The sequence below is a fragment of the Triplophysa rosa genome, linkage group LG23 (genome assembly GCF_024868665.1).
Source record: "Triplophysa rosa linkage group LG23, Trosa_1v2, whole genome shotgun sequence".
NCBI classification, from domain to species: Eukaryota; Metazoa; Chordata; class Actinopteri; order Cypriniformes; family Nemacheilidae; genus Triplophysa; species Triplophysa rosa.
In genome coordinates this window covers 5,849,390-5,874,795 of record NC_079912.1, presented here as the reverse complement: position 1 = coordinate 5,874,795, position 25,406 = coordinate 5,849,390, and the positions used below count along the sequence as shown (strand labels likewise).

Genomic DNA, 25,406 nt, shown 5'->3' with positions numbered 1-25,406 from the left:
TTGTCCATGAGCGATGGCTTCCTCTTTTCAGAGCTTCAGCATGGGGCTGAATTCTGTTGTCTGTTTGGATGTGATAGATGACTCCCTCCAAACAGGAAACAGGAACTAAAGCACAGTCAGACCAATCATACTAAACATGCAACTCTTCTTAGAACACACAGGGGTCAGTAGGTGAAGCGGAAGCCTTTTCCATTTCGAAATGAGATTTTCAAAGTATAATTTTTAGAGTAAATTCAAAGTTTAAACATTCTGACTGTCAAATATTGTCTTCTACGGCAGTGTTTCCCAACCCCAGTCTTCAGGGGACCCCTCCCAGAATGTTTAGGATGTCTTCCTGTTCCTGTATTTAACACATCAGCTTGTTAGTGTGTTAAGTAGAGATACATTTCAGACGCTCTGGGAAGAGGCTGATGAGTTGAATCAGCGGTTTCTTTTAAAGAGACATCTCAAACAAAAAATATTTCCTGTTTCCTGTTTGGAGTCATCCAAACAGACAACAGAATTCGTTATTCTTCATGTACGTTGCATTGTGGCATCAAACTGAGTTCACCCAAAAATCACGTATTCACTCTCATGTCATTCAAAAGTAAGTCTCTTTCTTCTGTGAAACACAAAAGTGGATGTTTACAAAAATGCCTCAGTGGTTTTGTGTCAGTACATGTTAACTGAAGCCATTCTTGTTTGGTTAGCAACATTCTTAAAAAAATATTATTTTGTGTTTTGCAGAAGAAAGCAGTCGCAGAGATTTGATGAGCTGTCCCTTTATTGTATTCAGGAAGAATTTGTTGCAACAGGGCTGACAAAACTACAGTTCATTTAGATATAGCCTTGAATTCAAGGTTGTGACGCTACAGTTACCAGTGAGAATGAAATTGTAATAGTTCTGCAAACATCAGCTATTTTAATACTCAGTTATTTATTAAACCAAATAAAGATAACAGAGTTGACATTTTCCGCTTCCAACAGTCACTCACTTAAGTTAAAAGCGAGTTAAAGTAGGTCAGTTGTATCGTGAGGAAAGTTCAGACTAGTTCTACAGCCGCTTTCATTCAGGTCACTGTCCTTTGAATATGGTGTTGTGGTGTTGACCTGCCAGAGGTCAGCTTCAAAAACACACATAAAAAAATCTTCAACACAAAGAGCTCCCTGATTCTGTGTTGTTGACTTTAACACACAACGGCCCCTGGCTCCCGAACCCGTTGGCCTTGAGGGAGGAGCCGAACAATGTTTCTTGAGTGAAGTTCTCTCAGCAGGTGGAACTTCAAACAGGTCTCAGACCAGGACCACCTCTGCAGGCCAACCGGGGATCGAATGGCTGCGGTGCGGGTTGTCCTCGGTTTGACCCCCTGGAAAAATGCAGACCTGTTCCACGCAATTGCAGCTCGCTACGTTAAAATAATACTATAACGTCCGGGAGGGTGCACCCTGAATCGTTGCCCCCCCCCACACACACACACAAATGCCCCGCTTCATTGGTTCCTGCCTTTGAAAGAGAAATGCTTGAGCTGCAACTGAATGTGTTGGAACATATGCAGACCAGGCCAGTGTGCGAAAGTCATGTTTGCGACGTCAAAGGTGTGAGAAAATGAGAGTAAGGCAGTGCCTTTGATCCTTGGGCATGTGGAAAGTGAAGGTGGACTGCAATGGCAACACATTTTATGATATAAGTGTCAGAATAATATCAATGAATTGCTTTAATAATAGGTTTGGAGAGCAATAAGGAAAACGATCATCTTTAAAAAGACCATCTGTCTTCCTGGATGCACGACCCAAACTTGACCCACTTTTCCTGACAGAGTCATTAGATTGAAAACATCCTGTGGTGTGGATGGCTGTTCAATGCCTGAAACATGCTTAGGAACAAGGCTTTCCATCTCATTGGACGAGTTTCAAAAGGCCCAGCGGAATGCAAAACATGTCTCCAATGTGCTGAGCAGACTTCAGACCAAGGCAGAGCAGAGCAGCTTCCATTATCCACTAACCCGTTACTGCATCTGCGGGACCAACGAAAGCGGAGGGATGTTTGATGAACTGAAAAATGTGATCCCAAAGAGATAATAAAGGATTTCATGCTAATTTACAAACTTAAAATCATGTGTTGCCATAAAACATAACACAATTTCTTACTCATCTTGTCTGTGTAGTTATATTAAGGCTTTAAACATAGCAGTAACTTCCCTATCAGGATCCCACAAAAGAATGTGAAGCAAATGTGAACATAAACCAACTCCACCATGGAGAATACATATAACAGTACGTTTTTTATATGTTTCTGCAATGTGCACATTATTTTGACATAGTCACCCAGAAATGAGTAAAAGACAAATTCATTTTCTTTTTTTATTTGTGAGCATTAATGTTAAAACATACATGTTCTATGAAATACAATGTAACATTAAAAGTACTATACAAACACGTGTGAATAAAAAAAGTGAATTCAATTTCACACAACTACATACAAAAAAAACAAGGGTGAGTTAGAACGTGTCAAGTTAAAGTAAAATATTTTCAAATTATTTAAATATTAAAAACAAACAGCACTAAATATAATAAATAAAAAAGAATTATAATAAATAAAAATATTTTAGACCAGTGTTTAGTACTTCTTGCAGAGTGGTTTATTTTTCAATGTATAAGTGGCTTACGGTGTTTTTATATTCATATTTTTTGTAACTGATGTGAAGCGTTTATAACAAAAATTAGCTCCTTTGAACCCCCAAAATTCTTTGAAAGTGCATGTGAAAGCTGTTATATTCATTAACATATTTGCATACTTTTTGTATGTGCTGCATACTGTGCGTGAGCACAGTTGAGCAGAATCTACCACAGGTGCTCGGTGTGCTCTTATAATAGCGGTTGAAGGAAATTCTTTATAATTTTTCTCTAACTCAGCCATTCACACTATTACAATTCTGTGTTGCTCCTATCTTTTGTGGGTTTTTTTCCTGCAACACAAAATCCATTTAAAAGTGCTGATATCAAATGTCTTGTACAAACGTTCTCATCAAAGCAGGCAGACAAAGCGAGAAAGAATCCAGCGTCCAGGTTGCGATAGTGTTTCATTAATACGGTGAAAGAGGAAAAGAGGATGCAGATAAACACGTACTCGTACATGCACGTTCTTTATGTTAGCAAATTGCGTATTTTCTTGGAAAGGGGAATATGAAGAGAGATAATGACTGTGAAGAATAAAGACACAATAAAAGACCGTTTCATTGTGATTGACGAGGAACCCATTTGAGATGGTGCGGTGAGGAAACGCGAGGCGCGAATGCTGTCTGATCCGATGCTGATTATCCAGCCATTTGAATTGGTGATATGAACTCGAGATAATCTTCAGGGGTCGAGGGAGAGGGGGCGTAGTCCCCGATGCAAAATGTCTGGGTTTCCAAAAACCACAGCAGGTACGTGGGTCACCCTGACGACCATCTCCGGTCCTGAAAGGTTTCGGCATTGTGAAGGACAACGGTTGGCGAGCAAAGCACCGGTGATTAGAGTTGGCCTTTCTAATCCAATCCTGGTATACTCACCAGGCTGGCTCTGGCCTAGGTTGTCAATTGAGGTCCCATTCTTGCACACTGGAGGAGGTCCATGGGCTCAATTGGCCAAATTGCTCCTTTGGTTTTGATTTTGAGTTCGGTTACAGTTTTAAGGTCAGTCCACGGCAATGGCGACTTTTATTTGGGAGAAATGTGAGGCATTCCATGCTTGAAAGCTTAAACCGATTTATTGTGGCTTTTGTTGGTCTGGTGCTGGTTTAGCATCAGTTCACTAGCTATCGGATAGACCAAGTCTGGCTACAGTTGCTGTGCTAGTTAACCATGGACACCAGAATCCAAAACAAGTATTTTTCTGCAGAGTTGTGTCATAATCCCAGGATCTGGCAAGGACATCGTCGCTGTCGGGCAGAATCCTCGTATCTCCAAAACCATTATTTTTCAGGAAGTTAAAAAAACTGCATATTTTTTGAGTTATTAAACATTGTATCGTTAAAGTTGGTATTATACCTTATATTGCTATCATATACTGTTGTGTACCAACATTAACACATTTCCCCAAAACCATGTTTAATCGGAGATACAAGGTTTATAACTTGGGAGCAGGGAGATACGAGATTACGCTGTCATTGATAAGAATGGATTTTTAACAAAACAGACCTACTCAAATGTATCTAACCTAACTATTTTCACTCGTTATTGTCTAAAAAACTTTCAATCAGGAGACGTAATGCCGAGAAGCTCCCGCGGAGTGAAGAAGAGGTGGAGTTACGAGACTTCTCAGACAGTTGAAGTGTCCAATGGAGTTAAGAGATTTGCTCTCAAGCTATTTTCAACACTTTAGATTGGTTAATAATTTGTAAAAATAACAGATCCACATGGGGACTGACCAATAGCATCGATTTGTGAAAAAATATGAAATTGACCAAATTTGGACATAGGAGGTTTCCGCCCGACAGCGACGGCATATTTTAACATGCTGTTAGTCTCTCCCTAACCTGCAAACCCTTAGCTGTGGTAGAAGACACTGCAAACCAAAATAAGACCATGTGAAGCCATTCAAGCAAACTTAACCTCAGATGGTTAAATGCCCTTCTTTGCAGCCCACAAAAAAACGGCCAGAGGTCTGTGAATATAGTCGCCATGTTGTTGCGTCCTATGGTTTTTGCTACCCTGGTGAGTGTTTATGGCTTTGTGGTTCTGCAAAGCTAGTTAGCCGGCCAGCCTCCTGTATAGTAAGTATATAGCAGAACAGATGATGGTCGTAGAGGCTGTCTGATTATTTTTGCAAAGTAGGTGGTGTTAAAACCAATCAAATGTGTCAGACAAGGACAGTGCTACATCATCACCTTTGCATCCTGTCGACAGCACAAAGAAAATGGCATTATTCTTCTCAATCAGAAAATGCCCTCTTAACCAACTGGAATATTGTGGAATCACATTTTTATGTGAAATCTGGATGTTGGACACCCACAATGAATTAGGCCCACGTTACTTCACGCACCCATAAATTCAAGAGGCGAATTATCGCTTGATAGCGAGCATGTGGCTATTGAGGGACAGCGCTCTTTTTTAATCGCACGGCAGAACAAGCAGTCCATAAAGATGTCAAGACATTGTTAAATATTCATGGAGACAAATGAAGTAATGAATTAATGGACACATGAGTAATGGCCGGCTAATGTGATTAGAACAGACAAGTAATGCCCTTTGCCAGATCAATCTAACTCAGAGCTTTAACCTGCAATACATCTTCCATGTGGTTGCGTTTTACACTGTGTGATCTGTGTGCTCGAAACAAACCACTGGGAAACTATTCAGATATCATCTTTAAATAGGTGTTATACTAAACATGTTATTTTAAACCCATAATCCTTCTTTGGCATGTACAGTAACTTGTCCTGCCTTGTTTGTGCTGCATGAACTGTGGAGGTTGTTGAACAGGAGTGTGATAGCTTTCTGGTGGATCATAAATCAAGTAAAAAAAAGTCTTTCGGCACGCTGATAGCCCAGCTAACAAAAATATGTACTAAGAACATGTTTTAAACATTTACATTAAGTTATGAAAACACTTGGTCTGAATGTTTGTAATTAACGTTCCACTAACATTTTTCTTTCATTGTTTATTGTATTTTTGACACTATATTGTATTCATTCACTTATGGCAATGTACTTGAAGGACTAGACTTCAGACTCTATGTTGCTCTCAAACGCACTCTAGAGGGCAGTAATGGTATTACAGAGCAGATTTTTTTCTTGAAACTCAATTCCATAACCACACAAAGGGGTTGGACAGCAATACCCTGGAGTTACGAGTGTTTATGAGTTTGCGGTATGCTCAGGGGGCCAAAATAAGGTGAAAGCTACGTGATACATATAATGAATTACACCGAGGCTGCACCGAGCGAGATAAATACGAGCAGGAGGAGTTTTGGCAACATTGCGTTTTATTAGCAAGTGTCTATGGCTTTGATATAGTGCGTCTGCGCTTGTCTCTCGGTTTAAACCCCCCTGTTCCCCTGTAGCTTTATTAAGCTGGACAGCTGAGCGCTGTCTGTTCCTCAAACAGACCCCGGCACCCCCACATCGCAACACACACACATACACACCGAGCAGCTGCACACACTATCTAGGTTTTGCCCATCGCTTTGAAGTTCACTTTGGGTCCCACACTGATCAGGACCACAGGCAAAATATCAAGTCCAGTAATGACACAAGCAAACAGCGCGCGGGTTTATTTACACTGGTAAAGGGAAAAGACACTTGTTTGAAGGCTACAGAGAAAACAACATCTCTGCGTTTGGACTCAGCGGGGTGTCCGTCTGATTGACTGAGTGGACAAAGTTCTCGCGGTCCTCTTTTTGTTCCGCGGCTTTTGAAACTCTCGTGGTCTGGGAATGGAGCGCCTGTGGCAGAGGATGATAGATTAGACGTACATACATTGCCCTAAAATCAGCTCTGTATGACAACGTGCTCTGAGATTTTATAAAGACGGACGTCTCGTATTCATTTCCAAATAAAACTGAAAGGACAATAAAAGTGTCACGCTCCAGAATCATATTAACTCCATGTGCGCTATTGATATGCTTCATCATGACTGCGTCGGTCACATAGGCCTACTATGTCTCTTTATTTCAGTGAAGCAAACATATCTGTGATCTACTTCAGGGGGATATGTTTTTAATACATTTCACAAATAGTTGCTTGACTCATAATTATACAGTATAAATGGATGTAACGCCATTAAACGCTACAGTTCCTCTTATTGAAAATGCAATCACACTGAAAATATTTTCTCAATTTCCTCTATTCAATTTCATGATAAAGAAATTGTCACGTGAATGAAAGTAAACACGAGCTTTCATATTTTAAAATACTGTCAACAATTGGTTGAATAAAAATAAAAATGTAGCCTACCTCTATGTTTATTCATATGTTATCTGATACTACTAACCTAAAATCAGTATATGCAGTATAGGCTACTTACCTCTTGATATAAAAGTGCCAACATTGTTGAAATGATCTATAAATGGGAGAGAGGATAGCATGAGACGATATGAGAGCCGCTTAACCCTTAAGTTTATGTGAAGTTACTTACAGACATTCTTGAAGGTAAGAGCACAGCAGTGCAGAACCTCACAACGGTCAACTATACTAAACTAATCTCTGCAGTCTACACCTCCCTTTAACAAGAGCAGACCTACAAAGACATCTGCACCTTTAGACAGAGAGAAAGAATGGGGAAGACAATTGCAACCTGTATAGTCAGTTGTTTAAAAGAACACTTTGGACTGAAATGAAAGTTGACATCGTCTATGTAATTGAAAGCAGTACAAACATTTGCAGAATGTCCAAGCTGCTGTCCTGAATATTAATATTAATATTAACATGTAGTATACCCTACAACAAGCTTGGACTTTCAGTAATATTTCTTCGTTCCATAAAATAAAATAAAAAGTAAAGTTTTGGGTGATGCTAAGTACTTTTTTTTCTTTTTGGGGGGGAGAGTATCTACTATTGTAAATTTGTCGATTTTTCCACTCAATACTTTAGAACCATTTTTATATATGTTTGAAATTACTTTTTAAAAATAATACCCTAAAAAATACCCTAACCCTAAATGCTTTGAACCCTAAAACCTAAAAACTAGCACTATTAGTTATTACTTTTGGCAAATATGTTCAAAATGATGTGACATAATACAAAGACTCAGATCTAAAGGTCACCGAAAAGTCTTTCTACTAATTTGAATTGGCATTTACTGTTTAATTTTGACACACTTGAGAACCGATGGCATTTTAGAAACATGAATTTAGAACTTGGCTTGGTGCATTGATGTGCCATTCTTGAACATGCACATAATCACAATAGAGATGTTTAAGGCTTTAGAATTGTATTGTATGAATATGAGTTGCATTAACCACTGTATGCCATTAAGGGGCAGTTTGGCGGACAGGGATTATTTTAAACCAGGACTAGGCTTTAGTTAAATTAGGATATTTATGTCGTTTTTAAAAACATACTTTACAAAAAAACCTCACTGGTGTGCATCTGAAGACAAAACAATCGCACTGATATATTTTGAGATATGTCAGTGTAAATTGTTGTCGATTAAGACAACTCTCCGTCCGGGAAACCGCCCCTAAATGTATTTGTATTAAAACATATGGAACTAATCTAGCTCATAATCTGGTGAAGATTATTTAAAAACAGATTTTGATCAGTAAAGAAATGCCAAAAGATTTGAGAAACTAACTTCAATTTTTTATTAAACTGTTTTTTTTTTCAATGTACCCTTAGCAATTCCTTACGACTAATAAAAACTAGGTGAAATGTACCAGGGTATTCTATGTATGAAAAATCAATTATGCATTATCATGAATTCGAGTATACTTCATAGTATTTCATATAACATTGGATAATCAAGACAATTTGGCCATGACTAATATCATAAAGCATACGTGCATGGACCTCTACATCAGAATTTGACGTTCTTCACCAGACTTGTGAAGAACTCACAGTGCCCATGTGATCTGCCAACGTACCTCCAGTCTTTACGTCCTGTAACAGAAGGACAAAAGCTTTGAATAACATCTCATCTTCTGTGTTGAACTTACAGCCCTTGCTGAGGCAGTGCTTCGCTCGGGCCTAATGGCTTTTATCATAAATATCAAAGCTGGAAAGGTTATGTTTAGATGGATACTTCTTTTTGTCCTTTTTAGAGTGTGTTTGACTGATACTGTGCTGAAGCTAATAGACGCCGCCTGATGGAGGAGGTTTTGGTGCGACTGCGTTAACAAGCGGGTTACATGTGGAGGTAATGCAGTGGCCGTGAAATATCAGTGCTTATGTAAAGGTTACTTCAATATAACTTTCCTCTAATGCAACTCCGTCTCGTTGAGAGAGTGCTTTCTCTGTTGGTGATAGAGGGCAGTTGCATATACGTAAATTTCAAGCGAGTCCTTGTACTTCTAGTTATGGCCGGGCGACTAGTTTAACATCACATGTTGATCTACGACATGTCATAAAAATCATTGATAATCCATTATTAAGCTTTCATTGCCTTAGCATGACACCCATCAACGTTGCAGTATGGCTGTCAAACCCACGTACGTAACGACTTTATTACATAGCAATAATAAAGCAAGCCTTCCCTCAGGGAAGCTCTCCAAATGAAATCAATACTTGACCCCGTGACTATTATTCACCGAGACCGACCTCACAGCATAAATGTGTACGGTTACAGCGACACCAGAGGAAATCCACACCCGGGCGACCGCTGCGTCTGCGTCGAGAGAACCGTGTCGCGCAGTGCCGATATTTGTGCAGGTTGAATTGCCTTCGCACAAAAACAATACCTTTCCCAGCACTTGGGTTCCCAGGTGCCCATTAGCCGAGACCTTTGGGAACGTAGTAAAATCTCCCGGGCTGGTCTTTCTGCCGCATGGAGTAAGTGGGTCATTAGACATGACACTAATGCATGATGCTGATTACCGGCCGCACGCTTCCCTGCCCACCGATCCTGACCACATGACACCTGACCTCTCCACCACTCCGCCTGCATTAGGAGTAAATGATGAGGAAAAAGACGTGACCTTTCCGTGTGCGGCAGAGACTGACAACGTAGAGGACGGGATGCGTCGGAGGACAGCATGCGTGAGCGTGTTCACCCTGCTACACGATGAATGACTCTTCCGCACACTTTGTCTTGAGTTGCAACATTAGAGAATGTTTTTGATGTGTGAAATAATCAAATTTGCTTGAAAGTTGACATGAAAGGCTGCCGGCAGCCCATTTTCTACAGCGAAAATTGAGTGGATCATGAAAAAGGTTTTTACATTTCTGAATAGAGAAAGGTGGTTGGAGGCGAGGGGTTGAACGGTAAAAAGGATTTTGATAAAAAGTAAGAAGAACAAACTTATTTTAGAATAATGTCAGATTATTCTTACAGAACAGGCAGAAATGTGAATTAAGAAACAAAAATGTTAGGCAAAAAAAATAAAATATGTCAGTGTTTATTCACCCACTTGTGGTTCAAAACCTGTATGACTCTTTCTTCTGTGGAACACAAAAGAAGATATTTTGTTTATACAGTGGAAGTCAGTGGGGTCCAGTGTTGTTTGGTTGCCAACGTTCTTCGAATATCTTCTTTTGTGTTGTGCAGAAGAAGGAAAGCCATAATGTAAAAAAAGTGTTGGTTCAACTTAAAAAAATAAGTTACCTGGTTGCCTTAAAATTTTGAGTTAATTCAACAAACGTATTTAATTTTTAAGTTGAACCAACAAAAAGCGACAAATAATTAGGTTTGAAATGACATGAGGGTAAATGATACAAAATATCTTTTTCTCTTTATCTCTTCAAGTAAAGTGTGTACTGTATATATCTGTGGCACTGGCATCACTAAAGTGAATTGCCGAAACTTTGACAGATTTAACCAAATACTTTCTCCATTTGCTATATGTTGGATAAACAAAATGTTCCGCCCAAATCTCTAACCATTGGCTGAGCCAACTATGCTATATTGGGCTGGTTGGGCTCTTCAAACAATAATTCAACACCTTTCAGGGGAATACATTTACAAATGGTTTATTCATAGTTGTCTCTGTATATTAACTGGAATAGGAAGAAGTTGTTTAACATGTCTTTTATTTTCATAGATATGTGGGGGTTTTGTGAGGTGCGTGCATGCGAAGTGAGTTTCTGTTGATGCACGTCACACCCACTGTGCAGAGGGTTTCTTGACCTGGCCTTGTATGCGTATGCATGTCTGTCAGGAGAATGCAGTCAGACAGGTGATGTGGGTGAGAATTCCATTAGCCTGATACTGAATACCTTCCCAGCATGCTTCTGCCTGCATTCCAGCATCAGGCCTGTCAAAGCCAGGGACCACAGTGATGGAGCACTCCCACTATGGTGCATGCCGCCCTGGTACTCACCCGTGATCTACTGCTGGTGCGCCACCACTGGATGCAGTCCAGATGTACGCTTGTATTTGCGCGTGCGGTGTGTGCTGTAGGATCATGGGAGCACACCAACATCTACCTTTGGGTCAAGGGTGTGGTTGAAAGCAGATTATGATATTTCCCCTTTGTCCTTGACTGTGGGTCTCTTGGGTTTATCCGATTTCCATTACAGCTACATCACTTACGCCAATTTTTCAAGCTTTCAGGCGGTAACATGTTGAGCCCCTGACCAGCCAAAACCGCCCCAGTGGAAGCTTGGACTGACCAATCAGCATTAAAGAAACTTTACAGAACAAGCCATCAAATCCTGATGGAGCTAGTTTGGTTATACACACACACACACACACACACACACACATATCTGTTATGTTCTTGCGAATGACATTGCACACGTTACTTCAAAGCCGTTATTGAAATACAAAGTGTGTTTAGCTTTTGTGCATTTAAAAGCTCCCAAGTTTATTTTGTGCAATTACTGCGATATTAGCGAGAGCGTTTCTCTACTAAATGAGGTGGAGCAGTTTTGTTTATGCTAAGGGAGAAATATTAATCTTTAATACTTCGCGTGGGATGGGGTTGGCAGATTGACCCAGTAAGAGTCGTGTTTGGGTGGGGGTGGGGGGTCTCCATGAGAGATAGAGCTGTGCTTTCTGACAGATGTAATAGTCGAAGTGATTTAGCCTCTAAGAAGACAACATACTCATTAGAGAGCCATCCCTCGAGACCGATTAGAGCGAGAGAGACACAATAGCAACTTCGGTAATTGATACCAACTTTGAGCTATGACACTTATTTAATGATTTTCCAGACTGTTGTAAAAAAAGGAACAGGTATAAAATGAAGTGCGCAGTGAGATATTTTTCACACAGATGTTTGGAAATGAACTTTGTGGAATTAATACAATCAAAGAGATTGTCTTATCAGAGGGGTGTACCCTGGGAGAATATTGCATCTTAAAAATCATATTAGCCCCATTGTTAGCCTCATATTTGCACACTGCTAATTAAATGAGCAGGAAATAGGCAAGCTGTCATCTTTAGTTTTAAAACATTTTCTTGAAATGACGTGGGTTTTCTGGTACAAGGTCACGAGATTGAAACAAACCACATTCACAACAACTACACTCGCAACAGACATCGCAGGGAAGTGTTGACATAGCCGAAAATGATGTTAGTACGTGGATTGCAGTAAAACAGGAGGGAAGCATATTTACTTTTATTGCACTATCAATACCTACATAAACTCATTATGCCTCAACATTTAGACGTTACGATGCCGTTAATTCCACTTTAAGAGCTATTATCTTATGAACTAGCAAAGACGCTTCTACTCTTCAGTGAAATCTTCATAATTTATGCAACAAAGCATGACAGTGAACTGCACTGTGTCTGTGTGGCTTAAGTATCATATCTTATGACTTTAGTTGCGCTTGTTCTGTACATGCTGGTGGTGAAAAGTGAAATTCCTCATCCATAAACTTTGTCCCAGTGTAGCTTTATAAACTTACGAAACCTGTAAAACTGAAGCAAAAGTGGGAAGACATGAACCCACAGTGTGTGTTGTAAACTAACCCACTCTTGGGTTCACTTAGGCTCTTTAAATTATGAGCCAAGAATGTTTACAGACTACCCTGAAACTAATGAATTACTTCATCTGCACAATAAAGTGAAGGGATTTACAGGTTTTTATCTTTTTTTTAATCTATTTTTTTATATGTTTTTATCTATCTTACAATGTAGGCGGCTAAAATGTGGCAATGGGATCTGCACAGTCACACGCTTGGAGTAAAGAGAGCATTACAAAGCTACAGTAAGACTGTCTGTCTTTATGACTTCTCAACTACTTCGGTGAACAAATAGTGGACTAGTAAAAAAGTGTTGTGTTGTTTTACCGTTAGAACTGAATTATCCTCCACGATATCATCCTGTATTTTGGTCAAGATCTATGTTACATGATAACAAGCAAGAAAATAATCACATTAGTGTCATCCCTACTGGTATGTTTGTCTTGGGGTAACTTACTTGAGAAAATCATCCCTTGTAGGCTCAAACCTACAACGTTGTGGTTACTGGCCTAGATCCACTGCACAAGCCTTTATCCACAACAACCACATGTGGTCAATTATTCAGCAGTTGTGATAGTATGATAATTGGTTTATCGCCGTCAGCTTAGTTTGTCATATTAAAACATTTGAGACAAAGACAAGTGTGTGTAGTATGCCAGGGCCAGCGACGGACCCATTGAAGTTCTCTATAGTATACTCATTGGACACAGGGGAGAGGGTTCCCACAAGAAAAAATATCCCTGGCTCCATGACGTTTATTGAAAATACTGTTGGCAGCAGAATGTCTCGGAATGCAGGATTACTTCATTTTCTATACAATAATTTATAGAAAGCAATGATTTTCAATGAATTGTTAATCACTTTTGTCTCAATATTTTTATTAAGACTGGTATTTGTTGAAACTTCTATATAAAATGTATTTACAAAGTTTTAAGAGTTAAAAAGACACTTAATGCAGGAGTGAATTCTCTAAACAATCTTAAAAAAAATTCAACCCCAAATTTGCTGTGGGGGACAATGGTCACCATACTGTAGCAATGGTCTGGTACCTTGCAGTTGTTGAAGAATAAATATCAGGCCCACAATAGAACAAGTTTATTACTTTTTTTTTTTTTCAATTATTTTTTCCAGCAATCCAGGATTCAAAGAAAATTTAATTTGAGATTTATTTAGTTGATTTGTACATCTGGCTGTTAAGTTTGGTTCTACAAAAAGTGAAGGGTCACAAATTTAGCTCCAGTGTGGAAAGGAAAGGAATGTAGTTAGCACTTACATTATATTGTCACCAAATTTTAAAAACTCCACTTTATTTACTGCCATACACTAGAAAAATCATGTTGTGACCATTTTTTATCAGGTTGAATTAACTTCAGACAATTTTAAAAAATTAAACAAGTAGCAAAATTACTTTTCCTTATTGTAGATTATGTTGACAAGGACAAGAAAATATGTTTTTTTTTTAGGATTGGTTGTGTTAGGGAAGCATCTTTGAAAACATTACTGTCAAGTTACTAATAAAAAAAAAACACAAGTGTGTCTACATTAAATAACATAAAGAACAAAAGTACTAAAAATCCTGCATGAAAAAAGGCAATACTTACCATTCATTTATTTCTTGGTTGAGGGAGAACTTGTGGAATGTTGGCACTAACACAAATTCTGTAAACGGTGTTTTACCTGGACCGATAAATGCTAGTTTATTTGTCAGCAAAAGTCAGCCGGAAATGGTTCAAACCAGGTTTTGTTTGAACACTGAGGGATATTAAAGTGTTAACTGTACATATGTTTTTATTAATAATTGTATATTGCATGGATTACCACCCCCCATCCCACCTGGAAACTATCCCCCTTCTGTCAAATGACACAAAAAGCTGTCAAATCATACTTAACACTGTAACAATACAAAGTTACACTTTAACTACTCTCTAATTTGTGACTGTAAGTTTTGTATGTGTCTCTTTCAGACTATATCTTCCTTCCTGTGCCAAAAGTGAGCTCATCCTGCAGCATGTTTTTCCTCAATGTATATAATTATATTAATAAGTGTACTCTCCAAAATTAAAGCCACCCATATTACCATGTGTTCCCCTGGCAGGGTAAGCATTGGAGCTTATGCATTGGGATTTGGTACAGTTCTCACCGCAGCAGGAGACTGTGGCAATCCGGCTGGGTGGGTAATGATATCAGATGCCTCTCTTCACAACAACAGGTGCCTTGGCATGGCCACTCTCCACCTCCACGCTGGGGTAATGACATCAGCATCGAGCGCTGTTTAATTATAGTGCTCTAGAGCTCAACCCTGTAACACTCAGACATTGCAAAGTTCTGCTGTAATGACCTGCGGCTTTTAACGTGTGCTAGCATGCACTGAGCAAGTGTTAGCATGCTTTGTGCAGTGCTAGCATCTACATGCTAATTTTGTTTCTTTTTTAATAAGTACAGCGATTTCTCCCAATTGGTCACTATCTGTACTTTATACAGGTTATTAGGTACTATACAGGTAGTATACAGGTTATTACCTAGTAATTACAGAGTTACGCATTAAAAACATTCACTGGTAAATAAAGTAAAACAAAGGGCTTCCACATTTGTAAAATTCTGAAAACACAGTTCCTGTTTGGATTTTATGCTTTGCCATTAAATGTGCAGTCTGCACCCCCTAGTGTTGGGGAATAACTAGCTACTAACTTCATTTTTTCAACAGCTTGACAGTAACTTAGATGGTCTCTCAACAGAGTCGCTTCCCAGTATCAGCTCCTTTTTTGGTGGTGTAGTATGACATTGCTGTTTTAAAAGTTAATGTAGGGCTGTTGCAGCTCACATGTATCATTCGGAGGCAAGTTCATTTTTTCCGACAGTTTATTTCAAGTCAATCATTTTTGAAGTGGTTCAGAAACAATTAACTGGTTAACAATTGGAAGTAGCAATGACAAATTGCTGAGATGTGAAGTAAAGCTACTACTGGCCCTTTTATAAAAGAAGGGACAAGCCATTGTACTACACTTCCTATTTCAATAGGAAAAATGTCAACACAAAAAGAATCTGCACCTGCCAGTCAATTTTATGGAGTTTTTAAACCCTCTAAAAATGTTGAATGTGTTTAAGATGTCAACCCTGAAAATACTTTATTTTTTATTTACATACATACTGTAAAATATGGTTTCCTTCAAGCTTGGTCTTTGGCCTCTTTACATCCCATCTCCATTTTCTTACTCCATTTTCTTACACAATTTTCTCTCTAATATTAGCTGGAAAGTGTGAGGCTGTTGTCCGGATGCACAGGGGATCGTGTGACTGTCTGTCTGCATGCTGATGGCTGCTAATCCCTTCAAACAGGCCGGCATGGGCCAGACATGGCTGAGGGCTAAGACGGATCCGTAATTACACACGACCTTCCATTATTGCAGCGATGCAGGCAATTACAGTAGCTGCTTCCTTTTTACATGCAAAAGAGCTCAAATGAGGGACACAATGACAGCGGATGAGGCAGGCCCGCTGTACGGCTGGAAGCGTCGCCACGCCAAGAATGCAGCTTCAAGATTGTACAAGAAACTTACAGTACTTATTGCTTAAAAATGAATTTGAGTTTTTCATTTTAGGAGAGAAGAATTATGTTAATTATGAAATGAATAGCACCGCCTCTAAATATACATTTTAAATGTCGTATAAACATTAAATGCCAATGAACACACCTGGGACTGCACATTCCATATCAAAGTGGCAATTTGCCAAGCTAATTTCGACCGTAAATATTATTAATTGCGATTACACATAGGAAAGTGTATCAGATTAGTTTCGCACTGCCTTCATTTGGTTCATTAAAAATAGATGGCAAATGAATTTAAAGTACAAATATTTCATGTAGTCTCTCTACTAATAGTTCATAAAAGCTGCGTGATTATTATAAAATAATTAGCGAAATGCTGTTTAGATTGAGTTTAGCATGTCACACCGCAGGATATCTTTACAAAGTATTTCATTCATTTTATAAAACCGAGACATTACGGCGATTTCACGGTTAAGGGGGTTTTAGGTACAGCAGAACACCCCTTATATGTGGTAAAATTAATGTAACTCACATGGCTCATCACGTTATTAACCCTTCTCTTCGTGATTTATTATATCCTGATAGAGATACCAAAGCTAATTTCCTCAGCACTAAAACTGTGAGTTTACATAAAGAGGTATTACTGAGAAGCAAAATGACTTGATTTAGTAAATTTGCTGCACGGAGGAGGGAAGCGTGCGCACGTCTGTGTGTGTTTATGCGAATGTGCACGCGTGCGTGTGTATGTTTGTGTACGTGTGTATTTAGGCGAAGCATTTGGATGACCATATGGAACTCTTCGTGGCGCCAGGAGACCATGCGGCTTGGAAACCTGATCACCATCTCCCTGGTGACAGCTGGAGTCTTTACACCATCAGAACATTTGTAGACTTCTAATTTGTCATAACCACCTCCTGTGGCAAAGAAATATGCTGCAGAATTAGGTAAGAGAGGCTGAAATTTAGAGCAGAAAGAGGATACAGCGAAAGAAAGAAAAGTTAGGCGGAAATAATAAATGCAGCGAAAGATAACACATGGATGATATTTTGAGTTTTTTGCATGAGTTGCGCCTCAAAAAAAGTCTCGAAAAAAACAAGCACTAAAAGATCGAATCAATTATTTAGACACAGATACAAGCCAACAAGAGTAGAAGAAACAATAAAACTCCCCCCACCCACTGTCTCAGCCTGAAATCCAAAGCATGTCAGCTTACCTTACGTCAAACAAAGGGACCATGTAGCGTCCCCTAGAGAAACCATTTCTCAAGGGGGTGACATCTTCACCTTTTTGCCGGCTGGAATATTTAACCAGAAAATAGTTCCTGGTCTGGTCATAATTTTACCCCCATGCTTCCCAACATCGTGCCCCGATCGTCTATTCACACAAACACGCATGCACATTACCCTGGCAGACGTCAATCACATGTAAGCGTTCTACCAATGCAGAATGTTTTAAGATAACATGTGTGTGAGTAAATATCAGATTAATATTTCATGTGGTGATGTTTTTTCCTTTTCCCGTGTGTAACATTGTGTACTTTCCATTTGTCTGAATGGAGCATGTAGCTCTTATGCTCATCAGCAAAAACACGTCTCGCTACTTCATGTTTCAAACCCCTGAAAGCCTGCGAACACACCGCTTTTGCTATTGTTTTTAAGATGATGTTGAAGACAGATTATGGCTATGTTAGGAATGGAATACCCAGGTACTGTCTGCTGTTTCACAAAGTAACAAAACAAGAATGCATTACAGATATTTCAGACGTTTTAAATAGAAAATAGCATTTTTTCACACTATCGGCCTATAGTTTAAAATAGCCGATATATCCTGTCAACCAAAAGTGGACAGGACAATGCAATGAATTTGTGCTCTGTATATAAAAAATGTTATGAGACATCACCAGTTTGAAGAATCGGTATTGGTGGAGAAAATTAGTATCGGTGCATCTTTAATTTCAAACAGTCGAATGTTATGTTACTGTCCGATGACTTCATCTGAGGTGGCGTCTTGAGAATTAAAGTGGTTATTTTTAACTTTTGTGCAATTTTAGTTTTTATTTGTTACACTGGAAATGGGTGTCATCGCAGTGTCACAATATAACGGTGATAACAATATTGTGATATTTATAACTATATATAAGTTATAATTGATGTTGTGATAATACTACAAATATAGCAACATTGTAATTAATACATTATAATATATGTACTAATGAAAACAAAATATGAATTTGAGTAACATCATTTTTTTTTAATATTTTTTCCTAAAATGCATACATATCATGGCAAATATCACTACTGTGAAATCTTTTGGCTACAATACTTCTGATATTGTGACGGCCCTAGGGAGTAAAGAGCAGTGCATTGTGGGATTGTGAGATACAGTAGCAAAAATCCGGGTAACCAATTATGTGTACTATTTAAAACATGAATAGGAACACAGGATATATCAGTATTGCAAATAATGGCCACAGATATTGTTCTTTCCTCAAGACATTTTAACAAGCTGAAGGCCAAAGAAAGTATTAAAACAACAATTGAAAGAGCCGGTGCTGTAACAGTACAAAAAAAGTTAAGTGGCATTTTTAAGCACTTAAAGTAATCAACACTTAGAACTTGCCGTGTATAATAAAAATGACCCTGAAACATTTGCTTTAATGGAGATAAATACAAAATACCTTTGCTGAAACGTTTTCTCTGTGGTACCTTATTGTTGAGAGGAGAAAGGCTGGAGAGTGCTAGTAATGCTCTTTAATTCTGATGGTCTGAGCTCTGCGGGCAGTCTCTGTATTCTCAGGTCGACTCTTTGCTGAATTAAGTGTTGAAGAACCACCAGAGATGTCTGACTGACTGCGCCATTACCTCACACAAAATGTTCCTTTGGCCAACAATGGCTTTCCAACTATTTCCTTCTCTTTCTTTGAATGTAATTGAGTTTTTATATTTATTATAAAAACGAGAATAAACAGAAGACACAAGGGCACAGACAGCGGTCCAGAGTGGCCCAGATTCTGTTTCGCAACATGGAGCAGGCAGCGCAAGCACCTCATGAGACATCCGAGAGGTTTCTAATAGTCACGGCATCTAGCCAAAGTACTATGCAGAGATAAAGATAAAGAAATCTCTGAGTTCGAAACCGCTCCTCCGCAGCGATAACTGACTTATTTGTGCTATTTTCTCCACAAGCCTTTTCTGAACCTCAGTCTCCCACAAGGCTTCAAAGCTAAAATAAGGAAAGTTTGGCCCTTATGTTTTCTTCTACAGAGATAAAGAGAGTTAAAGCGCCACCAAAACAGCTTTTCATTGAAGAGACTATGGTTAAATCTTCAGGCTCTGTGGGAATTGTTCTCCAGTTGCTCTTTTTTTACTCTTCGTTTTCTTTCATACGTACTTCAAGGATAATCTCAATCATATTCGTTGGAATTTTTACGTAACAGTTGTACTTGTTTTGTATTGTACATTTGTACTAAAGCCCAAATCGCTTAACAACAATTAAAAGAAATTGGGACATATGTTCTCTGACAGTTGGAACTAGAATTGGTGTATGTGAATTTGTTTATTAATGGTACATTTTAATTTATAAAAAAATCTGATGGCAGTAATGACAGTAAATGCATTTGCACATTTTGTATGGCAAGCTCAACGAGTACAAATATATAATATAACATAATAAATCTATAACAATAAAAATACATCAATATTATGGTAACGTGTTTCAAACCATTTACTGATTTTTGTACATTCATTACACAAAATAAATAATACAAATGTTGAATCGGGCTATTGGAATATAAATTGGTTAACTGCTTTGAGTTATACAAACAAAAAACAAAACCAAATCTACAAATTCCTTGAATAATCTTTTTGCATAAAAAGAACACATTTATGACTATATATTCAAATATGCAAAATCCATCCAAAAATATGTCTTGCTAGAACAAGACGAACATCTAAAAAATACAAATGAGATCACGCTAATATTCTAGTATATTGTGACTTGTTTTTAGCATCTCTGTTCAATCTCTCAGACTTCTGCGAATGACTGACTCTGGCACTCTGTTGCTGGGTAGAGTGCATTGTCAGTCTTTTAAAGAAAACGAAAAAAAAATACTAATGCTTCACTTTAGCTACAAACACAAAAGCCAGAAGGGAAAAGGCGTGAAAGAAAGGCTTTCTAAAGGAAACATTTGGCACTGAGAAGAAAGCCGAGCCGACTGTACCCGTGATATGTAGTAGTGTAAGGAGAGAGAGAGAAAGACAGCTATGGATTTTAATCCATTCGTCGATAAAGGTCACTACTCCAAAGGGTTTTATTTCTCTGCCACACATCAAAGTGTAAATCCGCTGATTGCCGGCGATGAATGGGGAGACAACAAGGCTGGGTTTGTGGGTCGTTTCTATGGCCCAGTGTGTGGGGAGAGGGCCCGTAATGCGCAGGTTTTCCATCAGGGCCCCCCAGATCAATGGGCAACCTGACCTTTGCATTGTGTTCCCGGCTTTGCCCGTGATGTCATGCCATCTATCCGCAGCTCTTCTTAAAGGGCCGGGAGAATGGGAGGCACGGTCCCACACTGTCATCCCTCCACGAGGCTGAAAAGACGGCCGCGAGACATTATCTGCAAATACAACCACCTGAAACGGCACAAACGCCTCATCTCGGTAGATTAAGAGTGTCGAAGTGTGTTGCATCTTTTAAGGATTTACAGTTTACTGACATACTCAGACGTTTTTAGATGCGGACATCAAAATATTTCACCCTAATGATATGACAAGCATTGAGATATTAAGATGCAAAGTAAGGGTTTGAAAGCGCCTCGGCACAAGTCGTTAATCAAATAAGGCCAATGGCCTTTTAAGATGTTTGTCAGGGATTGATCTGCCTTTTGAGTTAATATACGCCGGAGCAGAACTTAAGAGGATAAAAGGGGCGAGCTTCTTATTGTTCGGCGCTGAAAGCTCCTCTTTGTAGTGGCGAGGGCTGATGGCAGCTGGTAGGGTCCTCTCCGTTCATTGAAGATAGAGAACTTTCTCAGAGTAGCCAAGTGCATTGGAATGGAAATCTAAAGAGGTAGGCGTGAACCATTTGTTTAGCCATGTTTGTGTTTGCTGTCAACATGTCTGTCTGTTTTGTGAGGCCGCCGCATTTGGCTTCACAAAGCCAATGCGTGCGTGTCCACCCTTTTTAGTTTCAGACATAATTGAGGGGGATCCGGGCAGTGGCGCTGGAAAGGAAAGACTCCATCTACGCTCCTCTGTAATAGCGACAGATGTTGTAATTGCCAGCTGATGGATGGGCTGTGGAGGAGGTCATTACGGCCTGGAGATCCAGGCTGCGATTGGACGGGACGGGTTAACGGATGACTCGGAAAAGAAGGAAAGGGCCTGTGCCACAGCTGGACGGCAGGGCGGGTCAGTCTTCCCCTCCGCTTTCTGGAAGTAGAAAGATTCGTAATGGCAGACACATGTTGAGGAGGGACAAGGTTTCGGCGGGGTGAGGAGATGGGTCACGGGATGGAGAAGGGTGCGTGATATGGTCAGCCCTTAAATTCGACACACCCTCCCCCTATTGTGCACGAGAATACGCACAATGCCTGCGCGGTCTATTTGCGTAGACAGCAATTATCACGCTCAAGAGTGCAATGACTGAAATTAAAAGCAGTTTGTTACTCTTGAAGCTTATATGTTTGAGACCGGGGGCTTGATTTGTGCCGGAACAAGCCGGATTGCAGGCGGCACCTTTTTTAATGGATCACCACCTAATGTGTCTTTAAAAGTACTTATAATTACTTTTGTCAAGTGAAATGATGAAAAACATTTTTGTCAGGAATTATTTTATTTCAATTACCTTAATCCGAGGTATTGAGAAACACCACCGTTGGATCTATATATCAAGCAGTGTTGCAAAAAAACAAAACCAATTTTTACTAACGCCACAATCAAAACATATCCGATTGTCAATGTGTAAATCTAAAGAATGTCCTTATAGAAAAAGTACGTAATTTCTATGTCACTGTTGTCCAATATCCAAATTCTGACAAAAATATGGCCCCGCCCCAAAACGAATGCCATTGGTTGCGTCACTGATGCTGCGTTGTGGGATGCTCAAAACACAGCAATCTTTTATAAAAGCTGAACTGATGCAAAATAAAAAAGATTGTGTCCATTAAAAAAAAGTTTCAGCGATCAGACTGAACATTCATTGGCCTCCAATAGGCATCATTCACAATTACCAAAACGTCCAATAAAGAGAAGCATCTGTGTAAGCCCGAGTCAATTTTACACTTATACTTCTCATCTTAAAAGAGCGAGAGAAAGCACACGAGAGAGGGAGAGAGCGAGACAGGGAGGTCTATTCTCTAGGGGCACATTCAGGGTCATTTGAGTTTGTGTCACAGTTACACAGGGTGTCACTCCACACCAAAGTGAATTGTCAGTTTGTTTATACAAGCTGTGGGATTGCGTAAAATGTTTGCTCCCCCTGAACGCTCCCCAGAGGTCAATTAGGACAGATGAGCTTTTCTCCACACAAAGGAAACTGGTGGCCTTACAGCAGTTAGGGGAGGCACATAATTAACAGTTATAAAGTACTTTGGTTTGTTAATTGAATTAGTTAATCCTTTTTTCAGCGATCTTCAGCTGAAGGGGGGTATTATGGGAGCTCTCTTGTACTGTCACACGCGTGGCGGCTCGTCTTCGCCGAGGAACGATCCAATGAAATCTGAGCTTTCCAGAACGCCATTCAAAGGTGAAGAAAGAAACTATCGGAAGGGAAAAGAGACGATCGCAATACACGAAAAGTCTTCGATTTCTTTAATTAAGAGGCTTAAGTGAAGAAAATAGTATTGTTCAGGGGTTGTTCTCAAATGTTCCTCAAATGAATTCCTTTACAGAAACAAGAAACACAAAAGATAATTGTTGACATTAGGGAATAGCAGTAGAGCTTTATGTGAATAATTTGGTCCTGGAAGATCAGTAGAGTTCATAGATGTCAGTACTGTGATTGCAGAGCACAGTTTGAGAAATAATTACATTAAAAATGTCAGCAGTAAGAGTAACAGTCAATGACAGATATGGGCCAGGCCTTGATACCCATTGGGAATTGACAGGTCGATAAATGATATGTGGTCAGGATGTCCGAAAAATAGGAGGGATTTATGATGTCAGTGTAAAATATTAATGCTTACATAATAATAAACCGAGAATCAAGCACTTCTGCGTCTGTCCTCTATCTGGTTCTACTGGTATCGTAAGAGACAATGATTGCTACAGATCGACTCTGTTGAGATTATAACGAAAATAATAATATCTAAGAGTTGGTCAAAACGAAACAAAAAGCTAATGTTAAAGGCACCATTTTGACGAAAGAGTTCAAAGAAAGAAAACTGAGCCACTCACAATACGATCAGGAAAATCCTTAGAAAAAGTCTTCATTTGCTCTCTATTTCGATTCAATAAGTTAAGTAATAAAGTCAATAGAAATAAGTTCATATCATTGATTTGTGACATTACTGTAGTGCATACATTTTTCCGCATGTACATCTATAATAAACGATAAGGAACCATAAGTAAAAATGGTTATAATTTCAAAATAATAGGAATCTCACTAAGAATAGCACTCAGAATTCACAATCTTTACAGTTTTAATAAATGCGCTGTGTAAACGCATAAAATGAATAATAGTTTTCATAAAATAAGACTAGAGTTGATGGTAGAAAACATATATAAAATAAATCTCAAAAAATGTGAATTGTCATTTTAGGTACAGTACAGTATGTTAAGGCAACCTTATCTCATGAGAATTCATAACTGTTTTATGAGGTGGCTTAATCATATGAATTTATATAATGTGAATCATTCAAAAACGTATGATTATTAAAAAAGCAATACTCAAGCCCCACCCCTAAACCTAAAGCATTACTGACGCTAAAACTAATCGTACCAAAATAAACACATTCATACAAATTATCAACTTCATAAAATAGTCGAGTGGGGTGAATTCCCATGAGATTCTGTTGGTTGTGGAGTCAGTTGTGATTTTAACATTGTTTTATTAAAATATTTACAGTTTTTACCACATTGCATTTTGGTTTATCTGGTGGATTTAGTATTCTCTTAGTGATCAGATCATTTTGAATGGTATGTTAGCTAAATAACACGATCATTCATGTTGCGCGTGCCTAATATGCCAAATCCATAATCTGTACCAAAAATAAAATGGAACAAGATATTTCCCCTCATTTCAAAAGTGGAACTTTAAAAGCAGGTCCTCATCTGGTGCCATGTTCCTCGTCCTTTCCCCCCTCAGTCCCTGTCTAGTGCACACCATCCCATCAAAAGCATTTCTCTGCAATCCCTTGACAAATTATTCAAATGTGCCTGCCTATCTACACACATATTTCAGAGGTCTACTTGAACACAGGCTCGAACAAGCGCTGAAATCTTTTATAATGTGTATTCTGAACCTCAAACGCTCACATTTGTAATCAGCGTCCCACACTTTCGCACCCGAATCGCATTACACTAGTTTCACTGTACAGGCCGTGAGCTGGGCATCCAACAAGAGGCATGTCTGTCACGAGATTTCGTGGATTTAACTCTTGCCATGGAGTCAAGGATTTCTCTTACAAAAAAATGCCTTTAAAAATACGCATCAAAAATATATAAATAACATCAAAGGGCTCCACAGGTCAGCCCGGGCCATTTTACAGTGCTGGATTTCATAGGGAGGTTTTAAAAAAATATCAACACCATTAGGCATGTCTTGCACCGTCTTTATGTCTATGTAAATATTTGCTTGTGGTATTCTTAGCACCTTTATATTAGCTTTTCAGCACATTAAACACGCATCACAAGACCAATTCACTGTGTCTGACAATTGAGTGGCGAGGAAATTTGACATATTCACACTTCCTGTGCTTCTGCACCTCTGACAATTATGAAGTGTAATTTTTGGGTTTGTTCATATGACAAAACATGTGCTTATGCCCTTAGCCATGTTACATTACTTTCCCGTGTTACTAAGGCAATATCGGAAACAACAATTTCGTAATCGGCATACACAAAAATGTAGCTGTATTCCGTTAAGGACAGTTCACAACAACAACGTTAAAGCTAACTAAGAAGATAGAAAGTTTAAAAAATCAAAATAGATTAAGAAGAATAGCACAGTCCAAGCAACAACTTATATCATAAATAAAATAAAGAAGAATGATATTGTTTCAATCACTTTTAAAGAGACTTTTTTCCAGCTGATGAACAATAATGTAAGCCAACAATAAGACATCCAATCATAATCAAAATTACATTTTAAAGAGCATTTATGTTTCAAAAACTTTT

At 38.9% G+C, this 25,406-nt stretch overlaps 1 long non-coding RNA gene across 1 annotated transcript; it reads right to left on the bottom strand.

Annotated features, from left to right (window-relative positions):
* Window positions 1-2,508: 2,508 nt before the first annotated feature.
* Window positions 2,509-7,499, bottom strand: LOC130547291 (uncharacterized). Its single transcript, XR_008961861.1, has 3 exons — window positions 7,096-7,499; window positions 6,985-7,020; window positions 2,509-6,403 (listed from the first exon to the last, which is right to left on the bottom strand). It is a non-coding gene; the product is annotated as an uncharacterized LOC130547291 (long non-coding RNA).
* Window positions 7,500-25,406: the final 17,907 nt, after the last annotated feature.